Source organism: Phoca vitulina, unplaced genomic scaffold (genome assembly GCF_004348235.1).
Source record: "Phoca vitulina isolate PV1807 unplaced genomic scaffold, GSC_HSeal_1.0 scaffold9, whole genome shotgun sequence".
Taxonomy (NCBI): Eukaryota; Metazoa; Chordata; class Mammalia; order Carnivora; family Phocidae; genus Phoca; species Phoca vitulina.
In genome coordinates, this window is record NW_022589712.1 from 53144497 (window position 1) to 53167797 (window position 23301).

Consider the following 23301-nt stretch of genomic DNA (forward strand, 5'->3'; position numbering starts at 1 on the left):
AATTTCTTTGAGAGACTCTAGAGGGAAAAAAAGAACTAAAAGTTAAAGAAGTTCATTGTGGTTTATTAGCTTTATAGGGCTTCAAAAATTCAGGGCTTTTAAAATCAGCACAAAGGAGTTTTTATTGTTTGACAGTTAGAGCTGAGGGGGGGTCCTTACGGCCAGCAGGGGGCAGCATGTCCCCACAGAGTCAGGCTGAGCCTCCACCAGCCGACTGAGCGAGCTCCAGCATGGGACTTAGAACCCATTCAGTCAGAAGCACTAATTCACTTTTTTACCTTCACTGTCAACTCACTGTTGAAAACAGGCTGGAGTTCCTGAGTACAGAACAAGGCTTAGCTAAAAAATCAGGATAAATTAAAATGTTAAATGCCAGCCAAATCTAGGGTGGCATGAAATAAGGGGGAAGAATACTGTGAACATAAATAAGAATAGCACCATATTGTAAGATAGAATTTAAATGAAATATTTGATTATCCCAGCCACCATTTCTGGTATAAAGCACAGAAGGACTATCCTTTATTGGATTAATATATTTCATATCCATTTTTCTGAGAAATGCTGAAAATGTCAAATAATATCTTCTGTTCCCCTAGAAATAGGATTAATTAGTTCACCTTAAAAAGCAAATTAACCTGCTCCCTTAATATGAGTCCATTCAACCAGCAAATACGGATTGAATGCTAGGTGCAGAGGATATGAGGTAGAGAAGACATGGTCTCCGCTCTTGCTGGCAAAGCAAACACCTGGGACCTGGGTCAGGAAGCTGTGGTTGGTTCTAGCTTTAGGTGAGGCACCATAACTGGCTATGTGGCCTTAGGCAAGTTACTTAACTTCTCTGTGCCTCAGAAATGTAAATGAAACTAATGCCCTGACCTCAATAACCTCATAGGTGCACATATAAAATGCCACATGCAAAGATGCTTGAAAAAAAGAGCAAGGGCTATACAAAGGAAATATTTATAAACCCACACGATAATGAATATGCCCTATAGCAATTGAAGCGGCAGCTTAGTGAGTCTTTATTGTGTGCTGGGCACTCTGCTAAACATACACATTATCTCAGTTAAGCTCATACTCCTGTGAGGTGGGTATCATTTGCCAGGTCAGGAATTCATGGTGTAGGGAGGTTGGGAAGCTCGCCCGAAGTCAGACTGGTCAAGAGTGGTGAGGCAAGATCAAATCCAGGTCTGACTCCGGACTCTACTGTAAGGCACGCCTGTCTGGTTCTTTACCATTCCTCACAGTTCTGCTCTTAGAAATTGTAGGTATTGCTCCCTTAATTGTACTCATAAGAGAACTAGCATCAAAAAGTTAGGTCACATGCCGTCTCATGAAAAAAATATTAAAATATAAAGTTATGACTTTCCACAAATAGCTCAACTTATTGAATCAACTGGTTTCAAGATCATTTCGTGAAATAATTTCTCTGTAAAAATGGAAATTGGAGGGGCGCCTGGCTGGCTCAATCTGTAGAAATAGTCCCTCGATCCCAGGTGGTGAGTTCAAGCTCCACATTGGGTGTGGAGCCTACTTTAAAAAAAAAAAAAAGGAAATTGGACGTGTGTCCTAGGAAAAATTCTAGGAGAAGTGATGAGATTCACAATTTAGTAGCATGAGCTAGGGAAAAGCAGACAAATAACTACAGGAAACCAGGAACAGAATAAATATGAAATAAAAATCATCAACAAAAAGAATCCCAGAGGAAAGGTTCAGGCAGATTTCTTGTTTCCTGCCATATAGGAAATCGGGTGTGGTGGGGATTTGTAAAGAGGACTTTTCAGGAGGGCTAAGCCTCCAGGGTACAGAACTGCCAAAGCCCTGGGCCACACCCCCTGTAGGATGCCCAGGGGAACTGCTAGGCAGATGTGAAAGGCCTTGCTTTGTGAATTACGCAGTCTCATTAGCTGGTGATGAAGTGGCTCACAAAGCAGAGATCCCAAGTGCCTGGCCAATTTTGGGTACCATTTGATGCTTGTTATTTCTTTTACAAATCACACAGCTGCAAAGAAGGTAAGTACTTTTCGGTTCCTGGGACCTTCCGTGCAAGAGCAAATAGCACCTGAGAGCTCCCAGGATAAGACAGGCACTGGTCTAACACTTCATCCACAATAACTCTTTAATAACTAACTAATAATGGTTCTATTATCTCCATTTTACAGATGAAGAAACTGCCACTTTCCCTGGCACAATCAGGATTTGAACCCAGGCAGTCTGACTCTAGAGTCTGTATTCTTAATCATTCCATTAGTTCATCTCCTTAAATTAATAACAAAGAGGAGGGAGAAGGCAGAGGGGGAGGAGGAATAGGAAACCTGCTTTGAACCCTGCCTTGGAACTAGGCACTCCTAAGCCACAGTCCATTCACACCCTGCAAGAGGAGTGGAGAAGCTGAACAGGTTATTTCTATACAATGCGATAACACTGTTTAACGGGGAAGTCCACTGGTGCACGACAGAAATTCCTGTGTTCCCAAGCACATACCGAACGTGGAAAGTTACTGAGTTAAAGGTACAGACTGATTCAGTCAAAGACCCACTATTGTGGAGTCTATTGTCACTCTGCTTCTATAAAACTAAGCTTGTTTTTACAAGACTGTTCTGGAAAAGTGAAATTTAAACAAATTCACAACCCTACTAGGTTTGGTCTCTGTTGTTTCCTTTAAAGACCGCAAAACACTCAGGCAAACTTTAAATACAAGGATTAAATCCTGTAATAAAAAAATTAAACCGAAAATATTCCCCTGGTAAAATTGTTTCTACTTTTGCTGTATGCTTTAAAGTTTCTGCAATAGAATGGTTGGAAAATATTTTCCACTAAAATCTGCAGAATGATGACTAATCTCCTATTTGCGCCAGTTCGTTAAATTGCCTAATGGCAGCTACGTAAAAGTAAATGCATGTCCCAAAAGCTTTTGCTTTAAACGAATGACGAGCAAGTGCTCTCCTACAGACCAAAGAAGTGTGTCCCCAGGAATTCCAGAGGGGCAGTGAATTCTAATGCGACCGCCTGAGAGGTTCCTGGTCCCTGCCTAGGGCCTGGGAGCAAAGCCGCGTGGGGGAAGGCCAGCAGGCTTTTAGGGCTGGAGGGGGTGGGTCACCCCTCGGGGTGGGCTGTCGCCTGCTCGCCCCCGTCCGCCCGCCACGGCAGAGAGGAGCGCCAGGGCCGAAACCCAGTCGTTCGCGGCGTCCGGGCAGCGAGTCAGCGCCCAGCGGGCGGCTCCCCAACTCTCTGGAGGATGCGGACCCGGGATGCGCCCCAGAGCTCACACAGCGTGGCCGACTCAGGAGCTCAAAAAACAAAGCGAGTGGCTGGGCGGGCGCGGTGGGCACGAGGCCGAGCACACGCCTCCGAGTCCGGGCGCCGCCGGCGAGCCCGGCCGACCAGCCCGGGTACCCAGAACGCCCCCACAGTCCCCCTTCCTCTGCTGCGGGGATTTGAGAAACCCCAAGCCGAGGGAGCCCCCCGCCCCCGGCGCCGGGACTAAAGGCTGCTCGCCGCGCGGGAGCCTCAGACTTTTCTTTCGGGGGTGTGTGTGTGTTTGTGGGGGTAAGATGGCAGGTCCGGGGAAACAAAGGAAACTTGGGCCCGGCCCCGGGAGCGGCGTGTGTGGTTCGCGAGTTCGCCCCGGGTCCTGTGTGGGAGTCGCCGGGCGCCTGTGCCAGCCTGCACGCAGTCGGCTCGGGGAAACACAAAGCAGCACGCCAGCAGCCGGCGGCGCCCTGCCGCCCACCTGCCGCGGCCCGGCCGCCCCGGGGTCTCCCGGGCGTCGGCGGAGGGAGGGGGCGCCCGGGAGCCCGCCGGGGGAGGGGGCGGGGAGGGCGGGGAGGCGGCCGGCGGGCGCGCGCGGGGGGGCGGTGGCGGCGGAGGAGGGGAGCGCGGGTGGGCGGGCGGCGTCACGTCACGGCTATTGTGGCTGTCCCGGTATATAAGGTCCCGCCGGCCGGCCGCGCTCCCCACCTTGCCTGCGCCCGCCCGGAGCCACCGGTTCTCCACTCACCCCGCATCCAGTGAGACGCGCCGCGCACCGACGCCGACGGAGCGGACATGGGCAGAGCGATGGTGGCCAGGCTCGGACTGGGGCTGCTGCTTCTGGCGCTGCTCCTACCCACGCAGGTGAGGCCCTGGCGCCCGCGGGGCTCGGGGGCCGCGCCTGAGGGGGGGGCGGAGCCGCCCCCAGGGTACCGACCTGCGCCCCCAGCGCGGGCCGCGGACTGGGGTGCAGAGAGAGAATCCCGCATAATCCGGCCTGAGGGAGGGCACCGTGGAGCCCACTTTCCGCTCCCTGGGGGGCTGCCCCCACCCTCCCGCGGCCCCGGGAACAATGCACCTCCGCGCGTGGGCCGGGAGGCCCGTGCCCTGCCCCAAGTCCCACGCAGCTGCTTCCCAGGCCGACTGGCGCCCACCACCCGCTTTCTCCCAGAGGTCCGAGGCACTGGAGGGGAAGAGAATGTGTCTTTCCCACCTCTGGAGCGCCCAGAGATCTCGGGCTGTTCCGGGAGGGCATCCCGCTTCCCTCCAGGAGTGTCTTCGCGCCCCCCGCGCACCACACAAAGAGGGGACGATCCGCTTCGGGGGCGCCGCTCTCACCCATCCTCCCCTCAGCTGGTTCGGGGATCCCGGGGAAGCCCTGCTTTTCAGGCCCTGTTAACCCACCCCAGTCCCGCGTGGTTCCCGGCTGAAGCCAGGGCGGGGACCCACTCCTGACCCTGCGCTCTCCCGGGTACGACCTCACATTACACGTCCATTTCTTGTCACCTCGGAACCCCGTGGTAGCTTGCAGCGGCTACCTCTGGGCAGGCGGCGGGTGGGACGTTGCCGTCCCGAGTCCCCGCCAGGCTTTGTCCCGGTCGCCGCCGCCCCCTCCCCAGATTCTCTATCCCGGGAACCGACCTCGCGTCAGCGCGGTTAGCGAGGACTGCGCGGCCCCGCAGGTGGGTGTGCGGCGTCCTCGATGGAGGCTGGGGGCTGAGCCTGGGAGACCCGAGCGGGGTAGGGGGCGCTGGGGGCGGGAAGGGTCAATTTTCTCCAGCAACTCGCTCTCGGAGGGCAGGGTGGGAACGTGGGGCTCCCCACCTCTTTCAACTGGGGCTTAATGAGGGGTGTCTCCTGAGCTTTTCCTCCGAGAAGTTGGGTGCCACGGGTCTTTGGTCCCCAGACAGCCGCCGTGCTCACCTGGGAGCGCAGCCCGAGAGAGGAGCGCTCCTCCGCTTCCCCTCCGCGGGCCGGGTAACTGTACCCTATTGTTGTCTTGCGGGTCGGCTGCGCTCCCGAGCCTTTCACAATTCCTCCGTGGGGGAGGGGCGCGGCCGCAGGAAACGTACTGATCTCCCCCACCCGCACCCCGTCTCCTTTCCGACCAGATTTTTCCCCCCAGAAATTTCAAGAGGGAGGTTTTAGTTAAGCAAATCTAGTTTGGTAGGGAAAATTTTGTTTAATGTCAATTTCATATATTAACATTAGTTTCTTTTGTTGGTGTAGAGGACCTTTAGATTCTCCTATTGGTGCACTAGACTCTGACAAAGGTCACCTGCTGCACTCACTGTAAGGTCTTTGTATACCTGAGAACAGATAACCCTTAAGGCATCCCAAACCAGGTATTGTCCCAGAGCCCTGGTTTAAATAATTTCCCATATTATTAATGCTTTCCTTTTAGTGGGAGTGCTGTTCCTCGATAGGCCAAGCTGAATGTGGCACCCAGTAGGTGCCCAGTAAGCATCTTTGACTTGATCAAGATGTTTTTTATTTTGTGTAGGATTTATACATTTTAAGTCCATATTTGCTTAATGATGGGTTTTACAACAAAGGGAGCTGATGTTGATATAGAACGGATTTATCTTTGGATCGTCGGCAGAGAAATGTATATGTGGCCCAGACCTGCTTGGTGCCACATCCTCCTTCCTGTCTGTAATCAGAAGCCCTCGTAAACCCTCCGGTAAACCCTCCCTCGCAGTGAGAGCTGAAATCTCCCATCTGCCTTTGTTCTGTGACAAAGGAGAGATTATCACGTGCCCCGCTGGACTGTGCATTTTGTGACTTGAAAAATCAGTGTGGTGAATGATGCCACTCAGGCTTCGGGACACTAGGGGAACCTTGGTTCTTGGCCACAGCATTGGACTTAATGACCAGGCAGGGAGGCTGCTGCTGGTGAAAACACCAAACCCTCTTGGTGTCTTTTGTGAAGTCATTCTGACGACATGACGTTTGGGGGAGAAGTCATTTTGCTTCAAGGAAGGGCCTCATATTTTTCAATTTAAAACCAATATTGTGGCCACTTTTGAGAAGATATATATATCTATATAATTTCAAGATTTCAAGGGAGCAGATATATATCCCATGTCCCCTTAAGTTAAATCCAAGGCTGTGTTAAATGGGTATGGGAAAGTTGCCTAGCAAATCCAAGATAGACAGTTTTACAAATTTACAAATTTTACAATATTTTAGAATCCAAGTTATTCATGCAACTTTCAAATCTTCCCCTTCCTGGGAGAGTAGAGTAAATCTTTTTGCAATGCCAGTAAGTCAATATAGTCACAAAAACTAGATTAGTTAACTTGGTCCTTTCTTTCTTCAAAGAGAATTAAAAATAAAATCACACTCTTGGAAGTTAATAGTTATTGAGGAACATTTTTGGTTGGTGCTACTTGCAGTCATTTAGGCATCTGTAGGTAGTTTGTGTTGAATGTAAAAGAATGATCTTAGTGGGACTAAGCAAGAATTCAGAATTAAATGACGGGTGAGGAAATAATGGGAGAAGAGCAATCTAAGAATATATCCTTTGTCTAATTGCATATTAAGTGTACATAGAGGCAGCTGTGACATGTGGAAATTTACCAGTATAACTTTTTATATATTTTAGATTTATTCAAATCAAACAGCTGTTGTAACACTTTCAAGTAACTCCTCCTCCCAGAGTACCTCAACTGCCCCAAATCCAGCTAATACCACCACCACACCATCTGGCGGAGCTCTGCAGTCATCAGCCAGTCTCTTCGTGATCTCGTTCTCCCTTCTACATCTCTACTGTTAAAAGACTCAGGCCAAGAAACATCTATACTTCCCCATCTTCTAAACCCAATCCAAATGGCGTCAGACATCCGGTGTGACAAGGAAAAAACAGGTCTTCGTTGAATCTGCTAATTCCACACCTTATTTTATTGAAAAAGAAAATGTTGAGGATCCCAAATTTGATTGGTTTGAAGAACATGTGAAGGGTTTGACTAGATGATGAATGTCTATTAAATCTACTGGAGTTTCATGTACAAGATGAAGAGACAGCATCCAAGATTAGTTTTAAGAGATAATTTCTTTAAATGTGGCCTAGGAAGTATGGACATGTAAAATCCTACCTTGAAAATGAGAATAGATTTTATCTTACCTAGATGTGAAAGATGGGATGTTAACAGATTCAGTTTTCATTTGGTTCATTAAATCTTTAAGGCCATAAAACAGTTAATACAAAAAGCTTCCATGATTCTATTTATATGTACATTAGAAGGAACTTCCAGGTGTTACTGTAAATCCTCAATGCATTGTTTCAGCAGTACTAACTTAATGCCTGTGTACTCTAGATAAAAGTTTTACCTTGTTAAGCTATCACTGTTTCTTGGGAACTGAACTCTTTCCTCTGAGGCTTTGGATTTGACATTGCATTTGATTTTTTTATATAGTAATTGACATGTGCCAGGGCAATGATGGATTGGAATCTACCCCCGATTGAAGCATAATGAGTAAATTTTGCTTATGTACTGATTACTTATTCCTATTCAACAAGAGTGCCAGATTCATTTAGCTAAACTGATTCCAAAGAGTAGAAGATCATTGACCTCCGCTAATTTCAAAATGCTTTTTATTTCTGCATATGTTGAATACTTTTTATAATTTAAAAGATCTGTTTTGAAGGTAAAATTGACAAATCTTGAAATTAAAAAGGCAAAATATGTGTAGGAGCCAAAACTGTAAATCAGGTATTTGGGAAGTGAAGACTGGAAGCTTACGTTAAATTCGGAAAAACTTTTATACTCTTTCTGTAAATACTTTTTTTTTTTTTTTTAACTCTGAACCAGAATAGCCACATTTGGAACACTTTCTGTTAGTCAATATTTTTAGATAGTTAGAACCTGGTCCTAAGCCTAAAGTGGGCTTGATTCTGGAAAGTAAATCTTTTTACAACTGCCTCGATGCACAGAAAGCTTTTTAAAAATAGACACTCTGAGGTCTTTTGTTCGCATGGTCACACACTGATGCTTAGATGTTCCAGTATCTAATATGGCCACAGTAGTCTTGATAACCAAAGTCATTTTTTCCCATCTTTAGGAACCTACACCAGAACAACCATATCCAACAGATCTCAAGCTACTGTGTGTGTGAATGAACATTCCATTTTGTTCCATACCTGAATGCTGTACATCTATTTTGGATTGTATATTGTGTTTGTGTATTTATGCTTTGATTCATAGTAACTTCTCATGTTATGGAATTGATTTGCATTGAACACAAACTGTAAATAAAAAGAAATGGCTGAAAGAGCAATCTATTGAATTTTAAGTTTTTTTTTTAGAGGAGGGGAGGGGCAGAGGGGGAGAGAGAATCCTAAGCAGGCTCCACATCCACCCCAGAGCCCGGTGGGGGCTCCGTCTCACGACCCTGAGAGCATGACCTGGGCTGAAACCAAGAGTTAAACGCTTAACCAACTGAGCCACCCAGGCGCCCCTATTGAATTTTAAGTTTTTCTGATGCAGCAAATACTTTGTGGATTATCATGGTTAAAGGAGTCTATTTAAGCTATTAAGAATATATCAGTATTTTCCTATTAACCAGAACATTATAGTTGAGCTGTTTTCCATTGCTAACTAGCAGGAGGTTTTGACTAAAGAATTAATCTGAAAGTGGTCATCTTAAAGCTCCTAAGGAAGGTTGTATACTCCCCTAGTTATTCAACAACTATTGGGTGGCAGCTATGTTCCAGGGTACTGAAGATGGAATGCTGAACTTGCTGGGCAAGTTACTTTGGGAAAGAGTATGTATATGATGACAGATAAGCAGTATGTTGTCACTTAGTGCTGTGAGGCCAGGGTGGTAAGTCATGGGCTCTGGGCTGCGTCATTATGGGTGGTCTTGGGCACTTGAGCTGAGATCTGGAGGGCCATTTCTTTTTCTTTTTTTTTTTTTTTTAAAGATTTTATCTATTTATTTGAGAGAGAATGAGAGAGAGAGAGCATGAAATGGGGGAGGGTCAGAGGGAGAAGCAGACTCCCCGCCGAGCAGGGAGCCCGATGCGGGACTCGATCCTGGGACTACAGGATCATGACCTGAGCCGAAGGCAGTCACTTAACCAACCGAGCCACCCAGGTGCCCTGGAGGGCCATTTCTGATGGAGGGAACATGTGCTAAGTCCCTGAGTCTGTTTAGTTACTGGCACTGTTTTCATATCTTCACTGAGGTCCACAAGTCACTTTGGTTTCCTAAGCTGTCACTTCTACCTGCTCCTTTCGTACTCTAGAGTTCTTTGATCCTGGACTCCTAGCTCTACCATCTTTATTGCTGGTCAGGGACTGCCAGAAAAGGCAGGATGGAATTTGGGAATAAGTGGGAGCTAGTGCACAGGTGGCAGTTTCTCCGAGGAGTCAGTTCTGTTAAGGCCTTTCAGCTGGTGGAATCAGGCCCACCCAGAGTAGGAGAGTCTAAAGTCAACTGGTATCAGACATTAAGAACATTTACAAAATACTTCATAGCAACACCTTGATTAGTGTTTGGCTGAGCCACAGGACTACCCAAGTTGACACATGAACCAATCATTATACAGTCCACCTCTTGTCAACCTGGCACTCACACTCCACTCAACCATACTTAATTAACAAATAAGGACAATAACAAGATCATACATCTAATGTGATAGAACTATCCTACATACAACCCCAGACAACCCTTTCCCTAGAAGAGGATGCAAACTCTGGGTCATGCTCACTCGTCTTGATAACCCACATAAATGCTGTGACATAAAGTTTACTGTTATTAGTACATAATGTTAGATGACGAGGGAAGAAAACAAATTTGCTGTGTGTGTGTGTATACAAACATAAGGAAGAAATATAATTTACAGTCCTCATTTCAGCAACCGGTCACATGGCTATAGTGGTATTTATGGCTGCCTTCCATCATCCATTCCATATTTCTTTCGTCCTCAGCAAGCACTTCAGCTGGTCATGGTTCTTAAGCTGGAGAGGTGACTTAAACCTTTGTCTGAATTTGGTTGTAGTTTTCTACTCACTTCAATCATAGAACATGATAGTACTAAGAGAAGCCCCAACAGATCTGTTATTCCAGACACCCTCTTCCCTAGGCTTCACTGTGTAGTAGCAACCCAAATTTCCTTTGGTAGTCAAGATCAGTCACTCCAACCAGTACAGTAACTCCCTTCTTTGTTGATTCAGAGGCTTGTGGAGCTCAGAGTGGTTGGGTGGCAGTCTCAACTTCTGGTTCAATGGAATCACTGCTATGTCTTCTGGTGGAGACATTCATTTAGAACTAAGATCTCTAGGCCAGCAGAGCATAAGGTCTCAAGGATAGGAAGTATACATTTTGCTAGTGAATCACATATTAGAGATCATAGTGAGTGCCGCCACTCCCATCTTCACCCCTTGATTCCTGGATCTGCAAACTGTGGCTATGGGAGAAACAGCACCACGCTTAGAGCGTATAAAGCCTCCTGGAATTCAAAGTCCTAGCCCTGAAGATATTGCCACCTAGCTGGAGCTGTAACTTGAGTTTTCAAAAAGCCATTCTATCAATCCATCGCTCCAGGATGGCAGGGAAAATGGTAAGACCAGTGAATTACACAGACACGGGCCCATTGCCACACATTGTTGGCCAAGTTCCTTGATCGGGAACAATATTATGTGGATCACCATGATGATGGATAAGGTATTCTGTAAATTCACAGATGTTTTGGCAAAAATCTATGCAGAGAAGGCAAATCCATACCCAAAATAAGTGTCTATTCAGTAAGAACAAAATGCTGCTTTTTGTTCCACCATGATGGAAGTGGTCCAATGTAATCAACATTCCACCTGGCTGATCACTCCAAGCAATGGTGCCATGTGGGGAACTCACTGTTGGTCTCGGCTACAGCAGTTCGGGCACTCAGCAGCGGCTGTAGCCAGGTCACCCTCAGTACAAGTCCACGTTGCTGGGCCCGTGCATAACCTCCATCCCTGCCACCATGGCCACTTTGTTCATGAACCCATTGGGTGATGACAGAGATGGCCAGGGAATGAAGCTGACTGGGATACATAGAATGGGCCATCTCATCCACTTGTTTTTTAAAACACTCCTCTGCTGAGGTCATCTTTTGGTGAATATTCACATGGGACACAAATTTTTTTTTTAAGATTTATTTATTTGAGAGAGAGAGAGAGCACGAGCAGGAGGGGCAGAGGGAGGGAGAGAGAAACTCCCGCCGCAGGGCTCGATCTCACGACCCTGAGATCATGACCCGAGCCAAAACCAAGAATACCTAACCGACTGCACTACCCAGGCCCCTCGGGACAAAAACATCTTAACACTCTTTTCCCATTGAGAGATGTCTCCCTATATATCTCTTTCCCAGCCTTTCTTGTCACCAGTTTTCCAATCATGTTCCTTCCAAGTGCATCCAACCAAACTGCTGGCCACAACCCATGAACTGGTATAGTCCCACCTCTTGGAAAGGCCATTTCTCGTTCCAAGCAAAGTGAACAACCAGGTGCAGTGCTTGTGATTCTGCCCACTGGAGTATTTCCCTTTTTTTTTTTTTTAAAGATTTTATTTATTTATTTGTCAGAGAGAGAGAGCACAAGGAGGGAGGGAGCAGTGGACAGAGGGAGAGGGAGAAGCAGGCTCCCCTCTGAGCAGGGAGCCTGACCTGGGGCTCAATCTCACCGCTCTGGGACCATGACCTGAGCCGAAAGCAGATGCTTCACTGACTGAGCCACCCAGGCGCCCCTTTATCACTGTCCCTCAGGGATGTCCCAGAAGGGAGATGTAGAGCTGTAGCTGTCTACTTTGGGGGTGGTGCCTGCATATTGTGCAGACCCTGTAAACCAGAACCAAGTTTTCTCTTCCTCAGTCCACTGGTCATAGGGAACTCCCCAGGAAGCCACAGGTGCAGGCTGGGAGAGAGAAGGTGATGTCACAGGAATAGAGGCCCTGGGCATTTGGGCCACTTCTTCATGTAACTTGTATCTTCAGGGCCTCCTCAAGCCCGAGGTCATATGTACCACTTTCATCTGACAGTGGAGTGCTGCTATGCACACCCAACTTTATGGCTCAGTGGGCTACACCACAGCCAGTTCATGAAGGGCAGCTCAGTGTGTATGGTGATCTGTGGTTAAGCATTCAGTTTTTACTAAAGCCCAGTGATGAGTCAAAGCTTGTTTCTCAAGAAGATTTCCTGTCCGCAGAGAAGGGCAGGACTTTGCTCTGAAATCCTAAAAGTGACCATCATACCCAACCCTTGATCATTAGATTATAGAAGTTTATAGAAAAGCAACCCAAAATTTGGGGATATCTTTTAAAAAGTAATTATCAGTGCTTATGGAGGAGGAAATAGAATAACTTTTTCAACTATTCTTTGAAAATGATTTCAAACTAATCTGGGCTGTTATATTTATCAGACAATTACTCTAAATTGGGGGTTATACTTTAAATATTCACATGTGAATACTAGTCATAATTTATGGCTAAATTGTCTAATGAATATTCATTGTATGGGTGTCTCTTGAGCTAAGTAGTAGATAAAAGCAAACAATTTAGAGACAAGCAGATAGTTGAAGAACTATGCTATAAAATTAGGATGAGAAAAATCTCTTTAGAACTAAGCATTCTAAACACACACACCCAGGGCAACCACTGTCCTTAAAACAGAACTCTAACATTTAGGTAGCTGAAAAGTATGTGTTTTTCATTTCTCATAAACCTCATTTGGGGTTGGCTTGATTATTTTTGATTCTTTCCGTAAGTATAAAGAGAATACATATATTTTTTTCTAATTTTGGTAGGATGGCACTTTTTGAAACAATGAAGTCCCTGCCATGGTTTGCTTTTCAGTGTCTCTTCAAATTACATCTAAACTTGAAAATCAGTGCATTTCCAAGAACCTTGAGGAAGTTTCCATATTTATGATTTTGCAAAGAAACACCTCTGTGAGCCCAAAGGGTCTGACGTGGTGTTGCTCTCATGCCTCTCAGCAACTGGCAGGTGCTAAGGTGTGCAGAAACCGAACATGTCCAAAGCTGAACTCATTACCTTCCCCTCCACAGACCGCTGCTTTTCTATTCAGAGCACCTGCCTGCCAAGTCTCTCTCATTACAGGCCTAGGAGCTGCTTCTCCTCTCCCCATCTCCAATCAGCCACAAAATCTTGTCACTACTAAGTCAGAAATGTCTAGGTGACCTGCCTCTCTTCTCCCTCCCCCTGCCTTCCTCTGCCTTGCATCATCTGTTGAAACTCTGCCTCTCTGTCCTTCCCTCTCCTTAGTCTTTCCACCCCATGCCTCGTCTCTAAAATGTGGATCTGATCGTTGTGTTCCTCACTTTAAAAGTTTGGCTGGCTACCCTTTGCCTATAGAAGGTAAAATAGAAACCCCCATTCATGGTGCATAGGCTTTTCACGGTCTGGCCCCAATCCAACTCTTCAGTCACACTAGATTGCTCCCCATTCTCTGAATTAACAATGTCAATGTCTTTTTCATGTCTCCATGGCTTTGTATGCATCCACTCATCCAACTCAGTGTGGCGGTTAAAGGTGTGGATGCTTAAGCCAGGCTGCCTCAGTTTGCCTCCAAGCCTTGCTTGACTAGCTAAAGAGCTTAGGTAATTACATGCATTCTCTGTGGCCTGGGAGTCTTGTCTGTAAATGGGCTTGTGAGTAATGGTACCTATCTCATAAGGTTGTTGGGAGAATTAAGTGAGTTAACACGCAAAGCTTTAGAACTGAGTCTGGTATGTTGCTAGTACATATTTGATAAACATTGGCCAGCATTCTTTTCCATTAATATATGAACATTGTGTTGACCCATCTTGAAGGTAGTCCCTTGAAGGCAGGAACTGTGCCATAATCATCTCTGGACGCCTGATGTGTGACTGAGAGTAGGTGCTCAATTAATACTGAGTAAGTAAAAGAGCCAGCAGCAATACCTTAGTACGGTAACTGGGGGGAGGGACAGACCTTCGATACTATATTAGGTCATGGGGGAAGCATGACAAGGTGGTTAGGACTATTTCTAAATAGGCTGGTCCTGGGGCTGCTTGTTTTCATCAGATAGGCAAGCTGCTTATCTATCTGTAACAATGGTTCTCAACTCCGACTGCATATTAGAATCATTTGGGAAGCTTTTTAGAAATAATGATGGCTGGCTCAGTGGGTAGAGCATGTGACTCTTGATCTCACAGTTGTGAATTCATGTCCCACGTTTGGTGTAGGGATGACTTAAAAATAAAATCTTAAGAAAAATAGTGATGTCTGCCACCTCTACCTACCTAGAAGATTCTGATTTAATTGGTCTGGGTGGAGTTCGGTCATCAGTACTTTTTAAAAGATCTGCAGGTGATTCTAAAGTGCAGCCTCGTGAGAAGCACAGGCCTGAGAGTGGGTTGGGGCAGCTCTGCTTTCTTAGACCCACTGGCTGGCAGGGGAGGGAGTCAGACCCGGTCCTGACCGGGGGCTTCAAGTCGTTGTGCCTAGCAAAGGTGTTCACATAGGGGCTGTGCTTGGAGACAAGTAGGGTGACTTTCCTCTAGTCTACCATTTGGATTTCTACACAAATCCAAAAGGACATGTGGATTTATGCTTGAATCATCTGGGTCTAGCGCCTAGTGCCTGAGACACTGTCATCAGCAGATCCAGAGCCCAGGCCTGCGTCTGAAAACTTGCTACATGGCATCTGTAAGCCTCTGTGAGCTTCAAGAGGATTGGACTTTTCGGAAATACTTTACAGTTTTATTTATTTATTTTTTAAGATTTTATTTATTTATTTGAGAGAGAGCGAGCACGCGCGCAGGAGCCAGGGGAGGGGCAGAGAAGCAGACTCCCCACTGAGCAGGGAGCCTGATGTGGGGCTTAACCCCAGGACCCCGGAATCATGACCTGAGCTGAAGAGAGACGCTTAAGTGACTAAGCCACCCAGGTACCCAATACTTTACAGTTTTAGAATACTAAGATTCTATCCAACTTATTCCGTGATTCAGAATGTTATTCTTATTTTTTTCCTATGAGCTTTTGTGAGTTTGCTCTTCCATCCATGAGAAATTAAGCTCAATACTCCATGCTGAGCCTACAACAATTTATGCAAGTTCATTGTCGTTACTCTAGAAGACACTGGGCATTCATATACATTTGCTCTGTTATTTAGTTGTCATTTTGCACCCTACCACATTTTCTGAAGACTCTGAAAAGGCTTCTCTTAATGATAGATTAGTACAGTCTAACTGATAATTGTTTATCTTAAATGAGATTGCAACAACTTTGAACTGTTCGACAAAGCTTGTGAAATACAACCAGTGACACAAGTCTGGTTTGAAGACTTGGGTGTGAATGCAATCAGGAAACAGTTTCCCTTTGTAGTCTCATCATTAACACCATGTTTATTAGTGCACATTTATTACTTGTTTATTTGCTTATTTATTCTCTGTCTCATTCTAATAAAAGAAAAGATTTTGAGTCAGCTTACCGAAATATGCGTTGTATACTAGGTTACAAATACATGAGGAATTTGAGGCAGAGGATAAATAAGGGTCAAAATAAACATGAGTTCACGGATAGGATTCAAGAATGCTTGTCATGAGGTTCTGAATAGTTACTATAGCCCTATTGAAGGAAGGCGCCATGATTAGAAACAGAAGTTAAATTGCTTGTGCATTTAAAACACATGAGTAAACAAGAAGGACTGAGGTCTGAGGAAAGATTTTTGTATGGGTCCTTAGGAAGGGACTTCAAGGTGAATATGGTCAACTTCATTAACACCATCCTTGTGATGGGCAGAACAAGTTTCTTATGTCTATTTCTTAGCATTGTCATCAAGACAAGCGAATAACAAAGCATAATTTAGCAGAAGTACAGTTGACTTTTGAACAACAAGGGGATTAAGGGCTCCTATCCCCCTTACGCAGTTGAAAATCTGTGTATAACTTTTGACTCTCCCCAAAACATAACTACTAGACCCATAAATACAGATAAAAACTAATGGCTGCCAGAGGGAAGGGTGTGAGGGGGATGAGCAAAATGGGTGAAGGGGAATGGGAGATACAGGCTTCAGGTTATGGACTAAGTCACGGGGATAAAAGGTACAGCATGGAGAACATAGTCAATGGTATTGTAATAGCGTTGTGTGGGGACAGATGGTGGTCACACCTGTGGTGAGCATAGCGTAATGCATAAACTTGTCAAATCACTGTGCTGTATACCTGAAATTAATGTAACATTGTATGTCAACTATACTTCAATAAAAAATATATAATAAACTGAATTAAGTTAGTAAAAAAAATCCCCCAACTATTAACCTACTGTTGACCAGAGACTTACTGATAACATAAAACAGTTAATACATATTTTGTATGTTATATGTATTATATACTGTATTCTTATAGTAAGCTAGAGAAAAGAAAATGTTCTTTAAAAAATCAAAAGGAAAAGAAAATACATTTACCATACCATATCTATAAAAAAAAAAATCAGTGTGTAAGTGGACCCACACAGTTCAAACCTGTGTTGCTCAAGGGTCAACTGTAATTTTACCAGCAGCTGAAATGGTGTTAACCAAATATGCAGCTCTATAATTGAATATTTGTAGGAAGAAAAATGCCTGAATGTTTAGAGGAATATATAGACAACATTCTCCACGGATATTATTTCTTGTAACTGAACTTTTGATATGGATTGAGCAGAAAATAATGGCAGACGCCGTGTAGCAGTCATCTAAATGCTTTTACATATATCCCTTTATTTAATACTTGAAGCATTTCTGTGTGGTCACTGCTGCCAGCATCATCATCACCTTTTACAGATGAGGAAACCAAAATGGGGACAGTTCTGGCTTTATCCTAAGAGCAATGGTGTTATGGACTGACTTGTATACCCTGCAAATTCGTATGTTCAAGTCCTAATCTCTAGGACATCAGAATATGACTATATTTGGAGATAGGGCCTTTAAAGAGGTAATTAAGGTACTATGAAGTCGTATGGGTCGGCCCTAATTCAATAGGACTGGTGTCCTTATAAGAAGAGATTAGGACAGAGACATTCACAGGGGAAAGGCCATGTGAGGACGGAGGGAAGGTAGCCATCTAGAGAGGTGGGGGAGGCCTTAGAAGCAGTCAATCCTGTCCGTACCTTGATCTTGGACTTTTAGTCTCCAGAACGGCAAAAAAAAATTCATTTCTGTTGTTTAAGCCACTTGGCCTGTGGTATTTTCTTATGTCAGCCCTAGTAAACAAACGCAAATGGAAAGTCACTGAAGTATTGGGGGTGGGGTGATAAGATCAGATCTTTATTTTTGGAAAGACGGCCTGACTACAGTTGAGTATTGATTGGAAGATGCCAGAGTAGATGCAGAGACACCAAACAGAAGGCTGTTTTACAACCCAGGTGAAAGATAGACTCCACTCCTCGCAGCAGAGAAGAGAAGTGGATGGATTTGAGAGATATTTAGAAAATAAGATCAACACACCTTGGTAATGGATTGGAGATCCCGTGTGAGGGAGAAGGAGTCATTAAAAAATATTTATTGATCAAGGGCTCTATGCCAGCCACTCTCTCTTCTAGACACTGAGGGGTGCTGATTGTCTCCTAGGTTTCCAGGGTGCACAAGTGAATGGATGACGATCCCTAACATGGGATCAGGTTTTCAACTGTTCTTTTAGTGATGGATATTTAAATGGTTTTCAAATGTATATATATATGTCTATATATACACATATACTCATGTATGTACACACACAGGTATTTAGTGCTATTACAAGCAACAATGTAATAAGCATTCTTCATATACATGTATTTTGTGTACATATTCAATTCCTTAAGAGGGAAATTAATAGTTTAAAGTATATGGGCATGAAAAATTTTAGTAGGTACTGCCAGATTGACATCCAAAGAAGCTGTACCAAGTTACACTTCCTTTAACAGCCTGTAAGAGTACTTGCAATGGATTATCAATTTTTAAAAATTTTACTGTGCACATTTTTAAGGTTTTTGATAATATATTGCCTCAATGTCCACTAGAAAGGTCATATCAATTTCCATTCCCACCAGCACGCAGTAATTTTAGCTTGGAAATTTTGTGACACAGAAGTTACCAATCACTCATCTGCAGCCATTAATATTTTGATCTATAGAAATATATATATATGTACGTATATATGCACATACATACATATGATGTTTTCTCCATATGTATATAAAGTATATAATCCTATATATTCTCTATTTGTAGGATACATTCTATATATCTATATATATGTTCTAATGACTTTATCTCTGCGTTATCTATGCGTCTATCTATCATCTATCAACACACAGAATAATCAATAGAATCATGATCCATAGAATGCCCAAACGTTAAGTGATTTCACTTACAGTTTACTTCCAACATGATTTCAAGTGTTTTCCTAAGTAACCAGGTATTCCTAGACATGAGCTCTTCTGTATCCGTTAGCATCTACAAAACCTGACGTTGAGGGGTTTAGAATATTTGATCTTCGCCCATATTCTCTGCCACCTGTACTTTTTTGGCAATCCAACTATGCCATTAGCATAGAGGATAACCCTATCTTTCTCTTTTCTCTGGGGGAAAATGTGATGGTTAATCTTCTGGTTAGCCCCCAGATTCCTTCTCTGCCTTTCTCTGCCCGGCTCTGTATCCTGCCATGTGGCCCTGTATGGACATCTCCTGATGCCCTTGACCTCAGGCTACTGGTTGGGGCAGTTACTGGGAGGCCCTGGCAGGAGAATGGAGGCTGGGAAGAGAGGGTTGAGGTATTGACCTCCTCAGATCCCAGGCTTTTGTGTGGTAGTGGCTGCCCCCCTCTGTGTTCAGTCCCTGGGGGGTGCCCGTCCTCCGTGACTCAGCCTCCCTCCTCCAGTGACACCTGGAGCCTGATGGAGGTCGGGCCTTCTCATTGTTGCTGGACTGTGTGCTTCATCTTCCCTCTTTGGTTCCCTTGACCCTGCCAATGTTTTTGCAAATAATTCCTTCATGAGGTCCACTTCAGTTCCCCCCTTTTGGTGTGCCATCTGTTTTCAGGGCCCTGCCTGTGACACTTAACCGACTGAGCCACCCAGCCATCTCTGGAAGAATTTTTAATAAGGGGATTTGTTGTTTCCAACAGAAAGGGAAACAACAACCAAAAAACAAAACAAAACAAAACACCAACCCAAAAAACCCCCTAAAATTTAAATACTAGATTTATTTTTGGTGTTGTGGGGAGAAAGTGAATACAGGAAAATACATGGGCAATTATGGTCACTTGAGCTTTCATAATCAGAATAAATAAATGTGAGGAGGAGCAAGATGGCAGAGGAGTAGGAGACCTAAATTTCGTCTGGTCCCAGGAATTCAGCTGGATAGGGATCAAACCATTCTGAACACCTACGAACTCAACAGGAGATCGAAGAAAAGAATAGCAATTCTATGAACAGAAAAGCGACCACTTTCTGGAAGGTGGTGCATTTGAATACGGTGTGGGGAGACCGCCTTCATCATTTTGAGGGGAAGTCTGGAATCATCCCAAGATTTCTACTTCTGGATAATGAGTTGAGGAGGAGTAGCTTCTCTGTATAGAAGAATTTCAACTGATATGCAAAGAATGATAGAGTTAGATCATTTTGCAGTGTCTAAAGCATTAATGAATCCAGGCACTGGAGCCGGATAATGCACATAAATGGTTGATAACGTCACAGCAAGAGAGACAATCAGACATTTATGTGTGTCCTGATGGAAATAAACACCACCACTTTTGAAATAGTAAAAAAAAAAATAATAAATAAATGTTAGTGTTTTGTCATATGGGCTTCAAATCAATATATATTTTTAAAATTTATTTTTCTTTTTACCTTTCACTATTAAAAATACCACACACATCGACAGATGAATGGATAAAGAAGATGCTATATATATGTATATATATATAATGGAATATTATGTCGCCATTAAAAAAAATGAAATCTTGCTATTTGCAATAATGTGGATGGAACCAGAGGGTATTATGCTAAGCGAAATAAGTCAATCAGAGAAAGACAAGTATCATATGATCTCACTGATATGTGGAATTTGAGAAACAAGACAGAGGATCATAGGGGAAGGGAGGGAAAAATCAAACAAGACAAAACCAGAGAGGGAGACAAGCCATAAGACACTCTTAATCTTAGGAAACAAACTGAGGGTTGCTGGAGTGGATGGGGGTGGGAGAGATGGGGTAAGTGGGTGATGGACATTGGGAAGCGTATGTGTTGTAATGAGTACTGGGTATTACATAAGACTGATGAATCACAGACCTGTACCCCTGAAACAAATAATACATTAAATGTTAATTAATTGAATTTAAATTTAAAAAAATATGTGCTGAATAAAAAAAAAATACCACACATCGGTGAAGTCCCATGGGGCCCTCTCTTTGGTCCCATTCTCCTCCCATGCTCCTAGAAGCAATTATTATAAAGAATTTGGTAATTCCAGTCCATGCTAAATTTGTATATAGAGTAATTTATTTATTTTACCTTCCATGAGTATTCTGTTATACAATTACATCACAATTTATGTATCTAATTTCTTGTGGGTGGACTTTCAGGTTTTTTTCAAATGATCCTATTACAGTGTTGCAATGAACATCCTCATATATATCTCACTGTGCATTTATTTTTTCAGGGTTTATATGTAGACATGGAGTTAGCTGGGTCTTGGGGATATGCTCATTTTCAGCGGTACTAGATAACAAGAAATGATTATTTTTGGTCAATTGATTTGCTCTTACCACATATGTAGCCTTAAACAATGTGTAATATTGCTTGTTGTGAGTATTCCATTTTCTAGGACTGTGTAGCAAATTATGCCAAAATGCACGGCACAAAACAACTGTTTACTATGTTCACAGATTCTGAGCAAGGCACAGAGGTGTCTGGGGCCTTGGCTGGAAGACTCAAAGCTGGGGTAGAATCACCCCCATGTCTGGTAGTTGGTGCTGGCTCTTGGCTGAGCCCTTCGCTGGGCTGTTGGCCAGAACGTCTCCGTGAAACCTCTCCATGTGGCCTGGGCTAATTCATGACATGGTGGCTGGGTTCCCAGGGGGTGCGGGGGAGAGTGAGAGAGAGAGAGAACGAGAAAGAGAGAACAAACCAGGCAGAAGCTGTATCATCTTTTAAGAACTACCCTTGGAAGTAATGCAGGCACTTTGCGTTCTATTCAATAGAAGCAAGTCACAAAGGCTGGTCCGTATTCAAGGGGCAGGAACGGAGGCTCCTACTTCTCTATGGAGCAGTGTCAATGTCCTACTGTAATAAAAGCATATGGGAGGAAATGTATATCTGTGCAGCCATCTTTGGAAATAAAATCTGCCATGTTGTGTTTTTGTTCTTTCTTTTTTGTAGCAACTTTTTTCTGATCGCAAAAGTAATACTACTAGTTGCAAAATCAGAAAAAATGTGGAAAAGTATAAAGAAGAAAATAAAGCCTATCAGGTATCCTGCCATCCAGAAACAGTCAGTTAATTTGTATGGATGCACGCACACTTTCTCTGAAAATAAAAATAAGCTCATCATATACATATTGCTTTTTCCCTTAGCAAAATGAAGAAAAGAACATCAATATTGTTGACCTCTTTCAATGTTAACAGTAGAGTTTTACACTATCATTTAAAAAATACCTTTCATTGTATGAATATATTGCTTTGATTTTCCAGTCCCCTCCTTAGGAACACTAATTTTATTTCTAAATTTTCATTGATTTGTGTATATGTCTTTAAAATTTATATATATGATAATTTACTGACTGAAATATTCTACATCTTGTTTTTATCCACTAAAATTATGTGTTCAAGAGCTAAGTTAGCAAAAATAGTCATTATTTTAACTTCTATGAGTATTCTATTACATAATTACGTACAATTTATGCATTTTTTCTTGCTGATGGACTTTTAGGGTTTTCTCAATTATGCTACTACGAACAGTGTTGCGGTGAACATTCTAGTACACGTCTCCTCGTGCATTTACTTTTCAGAGTTTATACCTAGTTATGGAGTTGCTGGGTCATGAAGGTACATTCATTTTCAGCTATACTAGATAGAAGAACTGATTATTTTAGTCAACTGATTTACTGGCATTGCCTTCGCTGAGGCTCCAGATTGCTGTTGGACGGATTTTTGAGGTTTCTTAGCAAGGACTGGCATTTATTAGAATCAGTGTGCTACTCCAATTCTAAATACATGCTCATGTACAGTGGAATGACTGGAATGAATAATTTATAATTATCTGCAAGAACGAGAGCAGGGCAGACCTCTGCTAGTATTTTTGTGAGGGAGTACTTCAGAGTCATATTTGAAAATAGTCTTAAGATCTCAGAAATGTGAATGTGTCATGTCCCTTTAATATTCAGGAAATCTCTCACCAAATATCGGAGTTAAACAAACAGAGTCAAACAGCTTTGGCATGAAATCACCAAAACTAGTTTACATGAACCTCAGCAACAGATGGTGTGACATCCCCAGGAAGACGGACTTTGTATGAGAACGTATGAGAACCAAGCGCAGAGAGCAGACAATCCTAATCCTGGTTTTAGTACCCAGAGTTTTCCTGTTCTTCTCGTGTTGCTTTTGAACAACTTTGCTGAGTTTGGTTGCAAATAGCGACCTTTATCAAAATCAGCTAGTTCCTTGGGTCAGATTACATATGGTCCTCTCCTGTGTTTACAATGGTACTTTTGTGTCTAAAAACCTCAGTACATATTTAAATAGACATTAAGGGAAGGTATTTGATCTGCTTTCAGATGGCTCGGTGTTTTGATTTTCTGACAAGAAGTTGGCGGTATTTCTCTTCTATCCTGGTCATGTTCTATACTAAGCAGCTGCACTAGATACAGTTTTTAGATGAAGTATTTGTCATATGGTCCTAGCACCAGTGAAATTTTTTTTTTTTTTTTTATATACACGCTGCAGTTCCTGTCTTACACCACGGTGTCAGGCAATCCAAAGTTCCACAAAGTTTCTGCTTGTGTTCTTATTTTAAAAGAAAAGGAACAGGATTTCTTTTAGATTGCATTTTCTATTTTGAGTGGAAATATTT

General features: G+C 43.6%; 1 long non-coding RNA gene across 1 annotated transcript; it reads left to right on the top strand.

Annotated features, from left to right (window-relative positions):
• Nucleotides 1–3886: 3886 nt before the first annotated feature.
• On the top strand, nucleotides 3887–8532 carry LOC116634621. Its single transcript, XR_004300005.1, has 2 exons — nucleotides 3887–4116; nucleotides 6860–8532. It is a non-coding gene; the product is annotated as an uncharacterized LOC116634621 (long non-coding RNA).
• Nucleotides 8533–23301: the final 14769 nt, after the last annotated feature.